The 16222-nt window shown below is 44.8% G+C and overlaps 1 pseudogene; it reads left to right on the forward strand.

Annotated features, from left to right (window-relative positions):
• The first annotated feature begins 8766 nt into the window (after positions 1–8766).
• LOC109456774 (large ribosomal subunit protein eL28 pseudogene) lies at positions 8767–9448 on the forward strand (annotated as a pseudogene).
• The last annotated feature ends 6774 nt before the right edge of the window (positions 9449–16222 follow it).

A 16222-nucleotide genomic window follows, 5' to 3' on the forward strand; every position in this document is an offset into this window, starting at 1 on the left:
TTACAAGATAGATTTCCCCTTGCATTTCTGAGAACAGGCTTCTCCAGTACCTAGTTAAAAAGCTCATTAATTTCTGTCTTTGATAGGCATTGTTATATAGCCCCAAATAATTAAAATTACCTCCCCAAATCCATCTTTGAAATAAATTCTAAATGGAGTGAGGAGAGAAAACTGGAGAGAACTGGATGGAAAAAATTCCTCTACCCTGTACTCTTTCCTAGACAAATGTAAAAGCCTCCCCAACTCCAAAACTACCCAGCGTTTTCTGGATGTCTTGCAAAGCCCATGAATGAGGGCAGCATGCGATGCCCCTGGTTACAGAAGCTAATGCTGGTAGTACCTTCTCAAATGAAACCAGGAGCAGCTCTGTATGAGCAGCATAGCTATTCCTGTGTACAAAGTAGCCCAGATGACTTACGTGCTGCTTTCGTCAACCTTTAAGTTCCCCCATTATTCCAGGCCCTCACAGCTTTGTGATCCAGCCCGGGCTTGGCAGACATGCTCCCTGGCGCTGCCAAAGGTGGCTCTATGAAATGTGGGCCCTCAGGCCTAAGCACAACCAGGGCCTCTGTGACACCGGAAGCCTTCCAAAAACTCTCGAGCCCATTACAAGTTGTCCTTTCTGGGGACAGGCCCCAGATACCAGGACAGGAAGAGAGGGCCAGAGGGGCCCGACTCCACGCTGCACTGCCTCCTCTGCCCTCCTTCCTCACTCTCCCCCAACTTCTACCTTGGAAATACACTTGACTGTTGGATTATTTCATTTCAAAAAATGTAATTAAAATAATACATGCACATGAAAGAAAATTCAATGATACAGAAGGGAAACAACAATCTTCCACATAACCTTTCCACATCTGAGGGGCCACTTCCCAGAGCCAACCATTTTTTAAATGATTTCTATTTTCAGCCCTACTGGAAGTTACTGCTGGAACATGGAACCTATGGTTCCATGTTAAATGACGCCTATGGTTCTATTTCTTCTGTAGCAACTCTTGATCGTAATATTCATTGACTCTCTTCTGCAAAACATACACACTCTTTTCCCATAATCCTCTAAGTATTTTATGACTAAAGAATAATTTTTAAGTTCTTCCCTATTTCATAAACTTATTCATCTCTATTTCTTGTTCTAGAAACTTTGGACAGTGTCTCCTGACTCAATCATGGGTGAATATTGGCATCTTTCCATCTCTCACCTTCCACCCTTTGCTCCTCCCTCTGTCAAGTGATAAGGCCTCCAATGTGGACGATGAAACAGACGATTCCTGAGTGGTGTAATAAGTCTCACTGACCCTCTGGTGTCCCCCCTCACAAATCCATTGTCACCCGGACTTTCAGCGGGCTGCTAGCATTTGAAAATAATGAGGGCTCTCTCATTCTATCTCCAGTGATTATTTCACTGTTCACTTCGCACTGGTCTGCACTGAGGTAGAGTCACAAAGTGAAACATCAGAAAGCTTTTAGCCATCTCCTGAATAGAACTGCAAGTCAGAGAATGACAAGGGGTGGGGAGTATCAGCTACAACGTAGAGAAGACCCAGTTCCTGTAAATGTGTCTATGAGTTTCCTTTGGCTGCTGTAATGAATTACCACAAACTGTGTGGCTCAAACCAACAGAAATTTATTCTCATGGCTTTGGAAACCAGACGTCCAAAATCAAGGTGCTGGCAGGGCCATCCTGAGGCTCTAGGGGAGAATCCATTCCTTACCTCTTCCAGCTTCTGGCAGCTGCAGCTGTTCCCTGGCTGTGGCTGTGTCATTCCGTTCTCTGCTTCCCTGTTCACATGGCCCTCTTCTGTTCTCCCTGTGTATCTCTCCTTCTCACTGTGTCTCCTATAAAGACATGTGTCTTTGGATTTAGGGCCCATCCAGTTAATCCAGGATGATCATATCTTGAGACCCTTGTGTTAATTACTTCTGCAAAGACCCTTTTTCCAAGTAAGGTCACATTCACAGCTTCAAGGGTGAGGATATGGACATATCTTTGGGGGCCCACCTTTTAACCAATACACTGCACCTGGAAAAACACATTTTGATATACAAATGAAGGAAGAGTCCTTTTTCCCTCTTTGTCCTCTAAAAATAGGACAGGGAAGAAAGCAGACATCAAGAGTCTTGCCCACACCAGGGCAAGAAATTGTGTGTTCTTTCTCCCTCTCTGGCCCCACAAAGATTAACAGATTATTTTCTCCTGCTCTCCTTTCCAGTTCCATGGAGGTCTGCATTTGTCATTTCTCCTGGGAATATAATTCCCAAAACACTCAGAGAAGGGTTGGTTTTGTGGTATTGCCAACCTGCAGAGTAGGAGGGTTAATTATCAATTCTGCGATTAGAGATTCTTTGCCCCATGCTTGCATATAACTGGAAATCCTTTGGTCACATCACACAACCACCCTGCTGCCCTCTAACATATTTCCGTGAGGGGTAGGAGGTGCACTGGCCCCCTATGCATTTTGCAGAGCCTCAGTCTTACACCTTTTACAGTCATCCGTCCAAGAACCGGCCCCCCATGGGCAAACTCACTTTTACAAGATCAACTTAAATGCACCAGTCAGCAGAGAGCTGAGAGGCACTGGTGGGGCCTGGGAAGGAAGAGCACTGGACTGGGAGTCCACAGCCCCCCGTGCCCCCACAACCCACCCATCAGTGGTGTCAGATGGAGTAAATCACTTTCTCTTTCTCCCTGAGCCTGTTTTCTCCTCTGTAAAATCGAGACGCCACCTGCATCCTCACTTTTTCCTCCTTGCCAACTTCCTTCCATCCTTTCTGCCTTCATTCAAGCATCAGTTGAATTCCTGCCAGACACCTGGCATGGTGGCCCAGAAGTGAGTTACTCTCTCCCCCAGACAGCATCTACACCCCCACCGTTTGGGGGTTACTGCTGGAGTCAGATAAGAGGTAGATGTGAGGGTGCTCGGTATAGCAGAGGCACTTCGCAGGTAGGAGGCTATTTTTCACGCATTCCTGCTTTCCAGACTTCTTTGAGCAGGACGCGGGCAGCCCTGAATGATCCTTCTGTGTTCTGTTCTGGTGAAAGCCATACAGACCCACAAGGTTGTCTGGCCGCCCCTGAGCAGAGGGGGCGGCTGGAGAATGTCCCAGCCCCCTCATATCACTCAACTTAATCCTCAGCCAAGCCCAGTGAGAACGTAAGCATAGCACGAATAGGACTTTAGAGTTCTTCCACAGATGTCACTGTGCTCCTTAAGCACTTTTAAATTGTCCCGCATTTAATGTGTTCCCGCAACAAATATTCATATAGAAAAGTTCCCACTGGATGTGTTTCCTCTCCCCACAATTACTCATCTGAATCACTCTCAGGCCCCCCTTCCACCATGGGGGTCAGCATGTGGCTTCCGAGTGTGCTTACGGGCCCATGTGTCCAATTCCACGTCAGGCACCAGCTGAGTCAGTCACCAGTGGGTCTCTATGGCTTCAGTCGGCTCAATGGGGAGACAGACCAGATGTGCTTAGCCTTCACATTTCCATGAGTCTGCAATTCTGAGGTTCTAGAGCTTCTAGTAAATTTCAGGACTTAAAGCTAACAAGAAAGTATAAAGGTCCCTTGCCACCCACACACCCGCTCCTCAGTGACCCCCTGCAAGACACTTCCTGCTCTTCTCAGAGACCTTGCTAAAGTGCTCTGTTAACTGGAAGTTAAGACACGTGCTGATTCTATCTCCTGGGGCTCAGCTTCTCTGTCTGTAAAACGGGTTCGTTAGCTCACAGTGTCGGCCTGTGACAGCTTTTGCTGATTTGTGTTAAAATGGGGAAGGGATGTGAAAACAATGTCATTCAACTTTTAAAAATGTATTATTATTTACATTTATTCTATTGCTAAATTCCGAGATGATTCCTACGATGTCTGGTATCCACGTGTTCCTTTTTTAAGTCAGGGTAACAGGAGACACCTTTTTGTTGTTGCTTCAGTTTGGCTTTTGCTTTTGAGTATCTCGCTAGCAACCCTGTCAGTCAGTGTAGTTTTGCAAGTGATTTTCCCGGTCCATGGAATACAACCAACTGGACCTGCTAGACCAGCCGATTCCTCATTCGAGTCCACTGCTCTTGTTTCCAACAAGTCTGTGTGTCAGCTATTCCGGCAAATTAATTACAGCATTTTTACCATGACCTTAGTCTCACCATCTTTCTCTTGTCACCCAAACCCTAGCACCCGCTCTTTGTTCCAGCCACTGCTCCTGTGAAGCACCAGAAGAATTACTCCCCATCTGGAACATCCCTCTTATTCCAGGCCAGGCTCCTCCCTTCCCTCTATATTCAAGGGAAGATTTGCCTATTTCACAAACCTTTCCACGCTGTTCCTGTCACTGTAATCTAAGTGATTACAGCCTGATAACATTAATGCAGAGAAATGAGACCAACTCATATTAGAAAGGTGAGACTGCATGGGATAAGTGTTTCTCTTTTTCTCAGCAGCAATGCCCCTCTCTATCTAACATTCTGTAACTACCTCCAAAATATTGATGAATCTGAGCATTTAGGACTGGACGAAGTCTTGGAGGCTAAATGACTTCCCCAAGGTCACAAAGCTGGCTCAGGGAAGAACAGGGACCCAGCCACCTGTCCCTTCCCACTAGGGTTGTTAACATTGTCCATACCGCCCTCTGGTCACGATTTCTGGGAGAATCTCCTTTGGTTTTAAGGCACCAACTTAACCCCTACTGGGTGATTTTAGAATCTAACCAGGTGACATCTCTCAGGTAGAGTCCCCTCAGACATTGGCTGCAAGGTATAGCAGTTTCCTAGAAATCGTGTCAGCCAGAATTGATCAAACCCCTCTGAACGAGCCACTTCCAAGGCAGAGCCTTGGCAGGGACCTGGAAATGCCAACTCTCCTCACTGTGTAGCTACAAATATTCTAGTCCTATGGCTAGAATTGGACTCCGGCATCTAATAATTTCAGAAGGTTCGTTTAGCCCTTTTGAGCAGCCTACACACTTATTGCAAACCACCCTGCCCCGTGGGTACATGCTTCTTGGCATAAACTTCTTATTTCTAATGTGTCATGATGTCATGGATTTTAAAACATGGATTTTAGTTTAGTTGTTTCAATTTGAGATAAAGAGCAACTTTTGCTGAGGCTGCAAAATACTGAACAAAGAAAACGCCTTTCGAGATTAGCTTTAATGGCAAATTTAGGAACTCTTTCCTAGGAAAGACCTCAAACTGCCGGAATGACTCTGTGTCAGCAGCATGAGTAAGTCCCAGCTGTCATTATCCGTCACTGGCAAGTGGTGGTCAGCGGCTGGTCAGACGACGGTGACCAGGGCTGGAAGTTCAGCTACTGCCCCCACAGCACAGGGAAGGTTCTAGAACCTGGAGAAGCCCAGCAGCAGGGCTGTTCATGACCCCTCCCCCCCCCCCCCCACAGTAGTTCAGAGCCATGCTGATTCTATCAGGTATGTTTATATTAGGTTGGTGTACAAAAGTGGTTGCGGTTTAAAAAGTTAAAAATAATTGCAAAAACCACAGTTACTTTGCACCAACCTAATAACATGTTCCACATCTACCTAAAAGCTCCCTGAGCCAAATGCTTAGGACACTGATTCCTTACAAGCTCACAAGAGATCAGGATTACTCATCTGGACAACAATTAGTCACTTTGTGCCTCGGTGAGAAGAGAAAACACGAAGAAAGCCTCCTCCCTCTTTCCACGGGTGTGCTATTGCTCACCCCTCCCCCAACCCTTGGGTGGGTAAGCTAGACATTGGATTACTTTACAAATAACAAAACCAGGAGGAGGATTTCTCTTTTGCCGCCACATTCCCAACAAAGCCTCAGAACAGTGTGAAGGGTTTTCAGAGATGAGGCCCCCGTAATGTCTAAAGATAACTGAACAAAGCTGCACCACCCAGCTGAGCTTCGTCTGTGCACAGCTGGCCTGTCCGACGAGCCGTGGGCAAGTGGGGGAATGGGAAACCTAAACCCCACCTCACCCACAGGATCAGATGCCGAGAGGAAGGTTTTGGCGATAAGTGCTGCAAGGATTCGATAAACACAGAGTGCCAGGCTCTGGTCTCATTGTTCCAGGGGCCAGAGATAAGTATGACCTATATCAGCCACAGAAGGTGGGAGCTGGGTCTTTGAGAAGTGGCTTTCCCCAGGCAGAAGGGCGGGGCTAGTTCATGAGCCTAGAGGGAGCTGGCTGCTGAGTTTGGGGGTCCATGAGGAGCTGGGTCCAGGCCGAGGGAGATATGGAAGGGGCTGGGGGCCCTGGAACTTCAGTGGAGGGTGTGCACCCTGAGTTTCCCACATGGGCCACACTTCCTCTCACCTGTTTTCCTCTGTGGGACACGCCCTGCCTCTCCTGTGGTTGGCTGGCAACTATCAGATCTTTGAGATCAGGGTCATGTGTCATGCTTCTGGGAAGCCCTGTTGCCCTCCCTGCCCCCATCCAGGTGTGAGCTGCCTCTGTCCTGGCACAGCTCTTGGCACACCCTGTGGCAAGGATTGGCTTGCTGGTCGACCTCCCCACCAGGCGGTGAGCAACTGGGCTGCACCCCAGGGCCTGTCTCTTTGCCAGTCACAGTCTGCCAGTGTGCAGCTGGACAAGGAGGAGCAGCTGGTGAATTCTGAAAGTCGGGGGACTGAGGTGCACTTTGCCCCAACGGGGACCTACAAGGATTAGAGGGAAGCCGGCTTGCCTGACGCGGCTACTGGAGAAGATCATGTCATCTCTAGGCTTATGCACCTGCATTGCCTGAGCTCACCCAGAATCCACCAAGGCTCGATGACCACCAAGGAAATCAGGCACCTGTCAGCGCCTCAGTTTCCCATGTGAAGAACAAACACTTGGTTTCTCAGAGACTTGTCACAGAATTGTCAGACATTATTGAAATCATTACCTTTGACCCAGAATCCCACCCCTGGGGATTTGTCCCATAGAAGTAAAAGCATATTGGAATATATGCACATAAGGTATACGAAGGTCTGACAATTAAGTGTGCGAACTCATCCTAGAAAAAGTGCTACACACTTCACTGCTGAATATCACCACAGTCACCTTCAAAGTACTCCCCTTGGGAAGCTGTGCACCGACACCCGTGCCTAGTCAAAGCAATTTTGGGACTCTTTTTCTGGAATGGCCATCAGAGCTGTCGTCATATTACCCTTGGTGGGCTGAATATCATCAAAAATGTCTTCCTTTCAGTATTTCCTTTATCTTTGGGTAAAGAAAGAAGTCACTGGGGGCCAGATCAGATGAGTAGGGTGTTCCAATACAGTTATTTATTTTCTGGCTAAAAACTCCCTTACAAACAGTGCTGTGTGAGCTGGGGCATTGTCGAGATGCAAGAGCCATAAATTGTTGGTGAAAAGTATAGGTCATCTAATTTTTTCACACAGCCTTTTCAGCACTTCCAAATAGTAAATTTGGCTAACTGTTTTTCCAGTTGGTACAAATTCCTAATGAATAATCCTTCTGATGTCAAAAAAGGTTAGCAACATGTTTGCAATAAGTTCATGAACTTAATTGTCAGACCTCATATATATATGTGCATATAAATATGTATGTGTGTGCATGTGTGTGAATATATATACATTTGTATGTGTGTATATTATTATAATTTCTAACTCTGCTGACTGGGAGCAGACACCCACCAATAGCAGTGAATGCGTATGGTGCCCAGATCTTGACTTTTTTTTTTTTTTTAATTTATTGGGGTGACAATTGTTAGTAAAATTACATAGATTTCAGGTGTACAATTCTGTATTACATCATCTATAAATCCCATTGTGTGTTCATCACCCAGAGTCAGTTCTCCTTCCATCACCATATATTCGATCTCCCTTACCCTCATCTCCCACCCCCCACCTCGACTTTTAAATACCATTCTCTGGGAAAGGAAGAGATGCTCCTTAGACAAATGGCTGATTCTAGTGCTGGAGATGGGAAATTACAAGATGCGCCTGAAACACCCTGTATCAAAAATCAAGAATGTGTTCAAATAATGATGGGGACATATCACCAGACACACACCTGGACGTCAAACCAAACAGTGGTGATCAGCAGATGTTAACAGATTATCATAACCCACTAAATATAAAGGGAAACTAGGAGTCCATAATGACATCCATGAATGAGTAAAGAAATAAATGAGTAAATTGAAAGTCTGATGAGGAACAAGATATTGACGTACATAGTGTCCAAGTGCCTCCCCACGGGCTGTTAGTTACAAAGGGGAAAGAGTAACTGTGCACTAAGAACACCCTGGCAGACAGCACCTTCATCAGGCAAAGTGAACCTGCTCAGTACTGGTAACACAGCCTGTGCGCCACCAACAGGGCTCCATGAGAAGAGCCCAGAACGTCGTTTCTGTCACATTCCTGTCACAGGACACACACACCAACATATTCAGAGGTAACGGGGCTTCATGTTCACAGCTTAGCCTTGAATGGATGAGGGGTTTAAAAAAAAAAAAAAAGAAGTATTTTGTATTGTATCTGCAATTTTTCTGTACATTTGAAATTATTTCAAAGTTTAAAAAATGTAGACTAATGCAGAGCAGGATGCTGACAACTGTGAAATATGATCCTAATGGTGTGAAACAGTGACCCACCTTCACCTCTGTATATGGGTGCATGCATATATACAAGTATGTATGTCTCTTTCATTCCATGAGTATACAGAGAAATGCGGTCTCCTTCATGATAAGTCCTACACAGGTGACCTTGGGGGAGGCAGGAGGAAACAGAGAAGGAGTCAAGCATAAGGAGAATAAGAAAATGCTACATTAAAAGTAAACAATGTGCTCTTTCTGCCTCCTGCTGCTGCAGCAACAAGAGCCAGCACATCTCTGTGCATTGCAATGGATGGCTGTGCGCAGCTGCTCCAGCTTCCTGACCAAAAGGAACAACAGTGTTTCCCCGAAAAGAAGACCTAACCAGAAAATAAGCCCTAGCATGATTTTTCAGGATGCTCATAATATAAAATAAGCCCTACCGTATTTCCCTGAAAATAAGACTGGGTCTTATGTTAATTTTTGCTCCAAAACATGAATTAGGGCTTATTTTATATTACGAGCATCCTGAAAATCCATGCTACGGTTTATTTTCCAGTTCGGTCTTGTTTTCGGGGAAACACAGAAGCAGATGTGCAGCGCGGAGCCCAGTGATGTGAAGGCCCGCAACTCCTTCCGCTCCCACAGCCTGATTCACTGCAAGGTAGTGGAGCCAGCGGCCCACAGCAAAAGTGTGGTGGTCATTGTGAAGCAGAGATCAGGCAGCGAAAGCCAGCCACCTCTTATGTGCGGACCACCGTCAACAAGAAGGCCCAGGCCACCCTCAGCAGCATCCGGCACATGATCCGCAAGGACAAGTAGTGCCGGGACCTGCACTTGGCCGCCATCCACAGAGCAGCGCCATCCTGTGCAGCCAGAAGCCCGTGACGCTGAAGAAGAGGCGGGCTCGCCCCACCAAGAGCTCCTGAGCACCTCCCTCCCAAAGCAATAAAGCATAAAGCGTCAGCCAACTTTCTCCAACCAGAAAAAAAAAAAAAAAAAAGGAAATGATATGCAATGTAAATAATCATTATCGTGCACTTAGCATAAACTAATGCGTGTGTATTAGTCTGCTAGGGCTGCCAAAACAAAATGTCAGAGTGGGTGGCTTGAACAACAGACTTATTTTCTCACAGTTTTGGAGGATAGCAGTCCAAGATCAAGGTGTGGGCAGGATGCTTTCCTTCTGGGGCCTCTCCTGGGCTTGCAGGTGGCCGCCTTCTCAGGATGTGCTCACCTGGTCTTTTCTCTGTGCCCACATGCATCCCTGGTGTCTCTTTATGTGCCCAAATTTCCTCTTCCTGTAAGAACACTGGTTGTATTGGATTAGACACCACCCTAATGGCCTCCTTTTTAACTCAATCACCTTTTTAAAGGCCCTATCTCCAAATACAGTCACATTCTGAGGTGCTAAGGGTTAAGACTTTGACATATGAATTTGGAAAGGACATGATCCAGACCATATCAGTGTGGATATGTACGTATGCGTACATACATATATGTATGTATATGTGCATATATATGTATGTATATGTTAATATATACACACGTGTATGTATGCAAATATAAAAGCTTTTACTGATCACCCTGTATGTTCCCCGACTTTGCTAACACCCAATATGACGTCTTCTAGACTTCTTGTTGAAGGAGATTTGGTCACTTTTGCTCTTTAAAAAAATATTTTTATAGGGTTGTACTTGTATATTTTCTGAGTTTTTTGAATTCCAGTTGAAAACAATAGTTACTCTGTTGCTTCATTTTAGGTAAATGACATGGGTTAGCATAATCCTCTGATAACAGGATGTTTATGAAATGATACATAGCGTTCTCTTCCCTTGAGGTCAAATGGTTAGAGGTCAAACTCTGGCAGCTCAATGACATTTCTTCTTCTCATGAAATTTATATTTTTGCCCCCTACCACTTCTTTGTCTTGTGTATTGCTCTGTGACCTTTTCAAGACAGTTTCACTCCCCATCCTCATTTATTTTTCTTTCCCCTACACTTTGGGTTTCGCTTAATTCAGTTCCATGATTTTGAAGTTGTCTTCTCCCATACCAAAACCCCAGAAACCCATACTGAATGACAACCCGACACAACCTAACGAAAGAAGATATAGCCCATCTTCAAAGCCTGATTTATAAAAAGAACAGTCTGTGTTTTCCTTGGAACATCCATTGTGGATTTGGTGTTGTGCTCTCTCCATGCCCTATCTTCCCAGGCTCACAGAGATGTGGGAAGTGTTTTTGTTTGCTTTAGAAATGCTTCAAATAAGCCTTCAGATCGCTCCTTTTTTTTTTTTTCCCTCTTTGCAATCGCTCTAGATTGGACGTGCAAACCATCAATTAGATGGAAAACAGTAGACCTGCATGGCCTGTTAAATAGAGCATGCTGCACTAGTTGTATGTTGTGTCATTCCTCAAACCAAATGCCGGAATTGTGACCACAGACATTTTGGAAGGACATAGAACAGCAGAAGCCAATGGATTCTGGAAGTTCAGCCTCTGTGGTGGTGCGCAAAGAGCACTGGCTGTGGTCTGGTCCCACTCTGCTGTGTCCTCTGTGGGTAACCTCACCTATCCATCTTCTCACCTGTGCCAAAAACCTCCTGCTTAGTCTTCACTGGATGGCCAGGTAGGTTCTAGATCACACACAAATGTGCCCCGTAAATAGCAGAGCCCCATGTAAATGGCAGAGCCCCGTAAATGGAAGCTAAGAAGCGTGTTAGTCTCATAAAAGTGAGAGGGCTGGCAGGGAGCCAGGAAGTCTGGGTTAGGTGTCCCCGTTGTTCCTTTCCTCCGAACCTCAGATTACTCACTGGGGACATGGGGGTACGTGAGCCAACCTCACAGCTGCCTATTGCAGTTGAACTATCCACAGGACATTCAGGCAGGATTTTCCCAGGCTGCTATATTATCCTGTTTCCTGTTTCAGAGAGTAAGAAGTCTGTCTCCCCGGGGACGCTGCTCTGCGGGATGGGATCTGGGGAGCAGAGCCTGCCGTGCCTGGGAAGCTTGGATCCCAGCTTTTTGAGACCACAGATTCTCCTCGGGTCTCACTCAGCCCCCAGCCCCTCCTTGGGGGGGTCTTCATCTTTGTGAAGTGCACACCTGTGTGGCCTGGGGCTATGCTGCTTGGCCCAGCAGCTATCCTCTCCCTGCTTCCTGACAGGTTTCCCACGACCCTGAAAACACCACAAGGTGGAGTCAACCACTCAATCTCCCTCAGGGAGAAGAAAGCTAACGCACTCTGCCCCTAATCAGAGTGCGGTCTCCCTGCCAAGCGTGATTACCTCATTCAAGCACAGTCCAGAAGGTGGGGTGGCAGGGTGCCCTCTGCTCACCCATCAGCCCAGACCAGGTTTGCAAAGCGATCTTCAGAAGCAATGCCCAGTCTTCACCAGCACACAACAGATAGGAAGTGTGCCATGCATCGCTTCAGTCTTCTTCCCGTGCCAGGGGTTCATTCACTCAGTTACATCTTCATATCCTTATTGAAACCTACCCTATTCCAAGCACAGGGCAAGGGACTGAGCACAAAGACAGATAAGACACCATCCTTGCCCTTAACGAGTCCTTGGTCTAGAGCACAGAGGCATGGACACCCAGCAAGCACTTGGTTGGTGAGCAAATGTAAGCTCAGTGCCCACAGTGTGAGTGCCCCACCTGGTCAGTGTGGACCTATTCGTCCGCACAATCCGAGAGGTACAGGCTGTGGCTATGGAACAATCCAGTCTGATGGACCTACAGGAGGCACCAGTCCTTGACCTTCGCCCCTTAAGACCAGGTCTCTGGTAATCCATGAAACAAGTCACTAATGGTTCAAAATTATAAGTAGGAAGGGATGGATACTGGTTGTGACTGAAAAAAAATCACACTTTGGGGTCTTTGTTTGCACTGGAAAAAATTGTTTTTCCTGTTCAGTAATTGAAGCCAGTGATGACACAATTGCTTAGAAAAATAGTTTATCACAAATACTTAGAATACAAATTGCTAATGATAAATGTCCACTACCATGTGCCTGTGTATCTTTCAAGGGAACCTGTGTGCCTAATGCATGTGGGATAAATCTGTCACCAGAGCACCAGCCCCATCTGAGCGTGCCAAGGGCTTGCTCTGCTGCCCAGAAGGAACGTGGAAAGGGTCCTGCTGACCGCCTGTGCCACGGGCTCCTCCTGGCTCTGCCCCCTTCCAGCTACACCAGCACCCACGTCTCCCAGCACTCCTCCTGAGTCATCCTCCCTCACCCACCCACTTCAGAGCCTCTTGGCACACATGCCTGTGGTTTGTATATGCCATGGCAGAGGTCTGCCAACTGTCACATCACTGCTTCTCCTCTAAGCCTTCCAACCACTGGTTTATCTAACTAATGTGTATTCTCTTTGGGGAATTTTTCTTTAGCTTGGCAGAATAGAAGTTATATATACATGCTTTGTAGGCGAGGGAAAGAAACATATACCCAATCATAATCTTACTCTTCGGTTAGAAAAATAAATTATCACAAAGACTTATTGCCAATCATTATAAATACCCATTAGCTTCACTATGACATTAGTACTGTGATTGCAAATGTTGGTAAATATGAACCGAACTGTTTCTCCCAGGACCTACCACTCAAACCTATACTTGTCTGTTAACAAAAACCTTGCACGTGTTTTCTCCATAAACGTCTCAAGAGCACTGTGACCTAGATACAGCTCTTTCCATTTTACAGATGAAGAAAAAGACGCTCAGAGTATTAAAGACCACATAGGTAGTAAGAACACAGATTTCTGCCCTGGTGTTCTGATATATGCCATTGTCTTTCACCCCTTTATAACTTCTGCACATGGTATACACAAGGGCCACTGCACTCATTACAACACAGCCCTTAAAACTGTTCTACATGTTTCGTATCCAGCTCAGGGCTTGACACTTACAGATGAAAATAGCAGAGTCTGTGATTGAATGTGGATGGATGTCTCCCCCTCCATCCTGACCACACTTAGGTGATAATCTCCTTGGTGCCTGACACCAGCTCTTCTACGTCCTTTGTAACTCAGTCTTGGGCACATAACAAGCTCACTCTGTACTTGAATAAATTAATGATTTTCAGGAAAGCAAGAGATTCCATCCCCATCTCCTTGTATGTACGCTTTGGAGGTTATGCTGCAAAAAAATGAGTTGTCCACAGCCATCTGGGGAACTCAGCTGCACTTGACCTCTGGGGTCGGTTCATTTCTCCCCCCTCCTTTCCTCCCCAGGGAATTAATCTCAGAAGGATTTCAAGCCACAACAGGAGCAAAGCTGGGTAAGGATGGGGCAAGATTATTCCAGGCTGGTAGCAAATGATGAGAAAGCTCTGTGTTATCTGTCTCTGATCTCTGGCTCCCATCAGCCACTTTGCAAAGCTGGCTCCATCCAAGGCATTTGGATAAGTGTCCCATGTTTCGAGGCAAATCAATGGCATGTGTTTGCAGATCTCTTTAGAGCATTTTTTGATGGTTTTACAAGTTCCCACCAGAGTCTATTCCTGTGGAGCTGCCCTGAGGTCCAGGCACCACCCTCCCCCAGACAAACGTGACTCTGGAGCAGTGAGTTTCCATTCGGAGGTTTACAGTGTGTTTGTCTTGGCCATTACCGATGCTCTGAGATTGGCCATTGCAACAACACAGGTCCCATCCGTGCTGCGTGCTTAGAAAACAGCTGAAAAAACGGCTTAGGGAGCTGGTGGAACCTACCTTTCTGCCTCTACTCTGAAATAAAGTGCGTCATTTTGAAACAAAATGGGGCTATACTGACATCCCTTATGGGGAAAATTATAGGAAAGAAAAGTGTAACATTACTAGAATATATTGGAATTTTGATGGCTGCTCGTTCATTATATGGTGGTCACTAATGTTTCTTTCTCCCCCCAACATCTAACATTGCAACAGCTGCATGTCAGAGACTATGGTTCATTCTCTGAAAACAAAATAGTTAAATTTGTTTTAAAAAAAAAAAGTTTTACTCATCTCTAAGGAACCCTAGAATTTTATAGCAAAATATATCACATGTGAGGATACTTTATAAGTTTGCAGTTAGTAATCTCTCCTCTCCAACTCAGCATTTCACAGTTTTCGGGCATTCATTAAGTAGAATCACATCAAGAGAATATTAAGAGTTTCAAGTGACCTATTGATGAAAAGAAAACCATACAAAACCAACTGAAAACTGCAGGAAACATTTAAACTAGCCTGATGGAAAATGTTCAGACATCAATATCTTTCCCATTAACGAGCAAAAACTCAGTTTTAAAGCTCAGGGTTTCCAGCCACTCACAATGTCAATAACAACAAAACCAGATCGCTTGGAAAAAAACCTTATAAAAATGCACAGGAGATACATGTATATCTCAGTAAATGTCTATGACATAACTGAGTTGTATAAATTGAGAGATAAAATGTTTCTGGATGGGAAGATTGAGAAGATTGAAGTATTGTGAAAAACGGCAGTTCTTCCCCCCAAAGAACTGAGATGCTTTAAAATCCCAAAGACAATTTTAATGTGTTTTATTATTATTATTATTATTTTAGCTTGAAAAAGTTAACAAAGTTTATCTGGAAGATAAATTGAATGAATAACAATAATCAGTGATGGGAATACTGAAGGTGTCTTCTATAGAAGATCTTTTCTATAATTTAGAGCAGCATTATAGAGATACAAGACAGAAAAAATAAGCAGAAGAGAGCTGAGAACCCAGAAACAGATCTCAGTATACATTAGAAATATATATTTTACAAAAATGGCATCACAAATCAATAATGATGGGTATTTTGTTTTTTAAATAATGGTGCTGGGAACATTTCTTGACATTTTGGAAAAAGTAATATTGGCTTCTTAGTTCATATGCCTAATAAATTCCATATGAGTTAAATAATAATATATAGAAAATAACCTATTAAAAATAATAATAATAATAACATTTATCAAAAGTATGTTCTCTCAGTAAGGAGAGTGTCAAGGCATCAAAGCAATGGAAAAAAAATGAAAGAAAAATATCTGTCTATTTAAACTTTGAACACCTTCGTAGGTTAAACTCCTTAAAATAAAAAGGCCAAAAATAAGCTGGGAAAAAAATCACTGGCACAAATTACCAGCTTCCTAAAATGTACCGGCTCGGCCTTGCTCTCTGTTCCGGCAGAAAACAGGCTATTTCTGTGTTGGTGTGGGCTGTTCTGTTCCCGTCTCTGCTTCCAAGATCGCTGTGTTCACCGGGCAGAGGCACGTTCGGAGCCCTTGTGTGGAAATCCCACCATGTACTTACTGAACATCTATGTTAAATATATAAATATTTCCATGCTTAAGGATCTCATCATGGTAAGTATATTTTCAGAATACACTTTAGAATGTAGTTTAGGCCTCAGTCTTTAAATCTGTAAATGTGGTATGATCCCTTTAGGAGAAGCCAGTTCATAAAATTCTCAGGGAGCCAAAACTAGAATTTAAAGGAATGAATTTAAACCTCGAGTGGATATTCAATGAGAGCAAAGAAGAATTTAACCGAGAAGGGGATACCACTCCCTTGACAGGACAAGAGGCCCCTGAATACACATCAGTGACAAGCAGATAAGTGAGGGCAGGAATTCTCTAACTCCTTCAGTACCTGGCAGGCATGACTTACCTAGCATACCAAAAAACCTCGTAAATTAATTATCTGTTCAGTTCCAATATAAAACTGAGATCAAC

This window comes from Rhinolophus sinicus, chromosome 2 (genome assembly GCF_057876585.1).
Source record: "Rhinolophus sinicus isolate RSI-liver-muscle chromosome 2, RSI-T2T, whole genome shotgun sequence".
Classification (NCBI taxonomy): domain Eukaryota; kingdom Metazoa; phylum Chordata; class Mammalia; order Chiroptera; family Rhinolophidae; genus Rhinolophus; species Rhinolophus sinicus.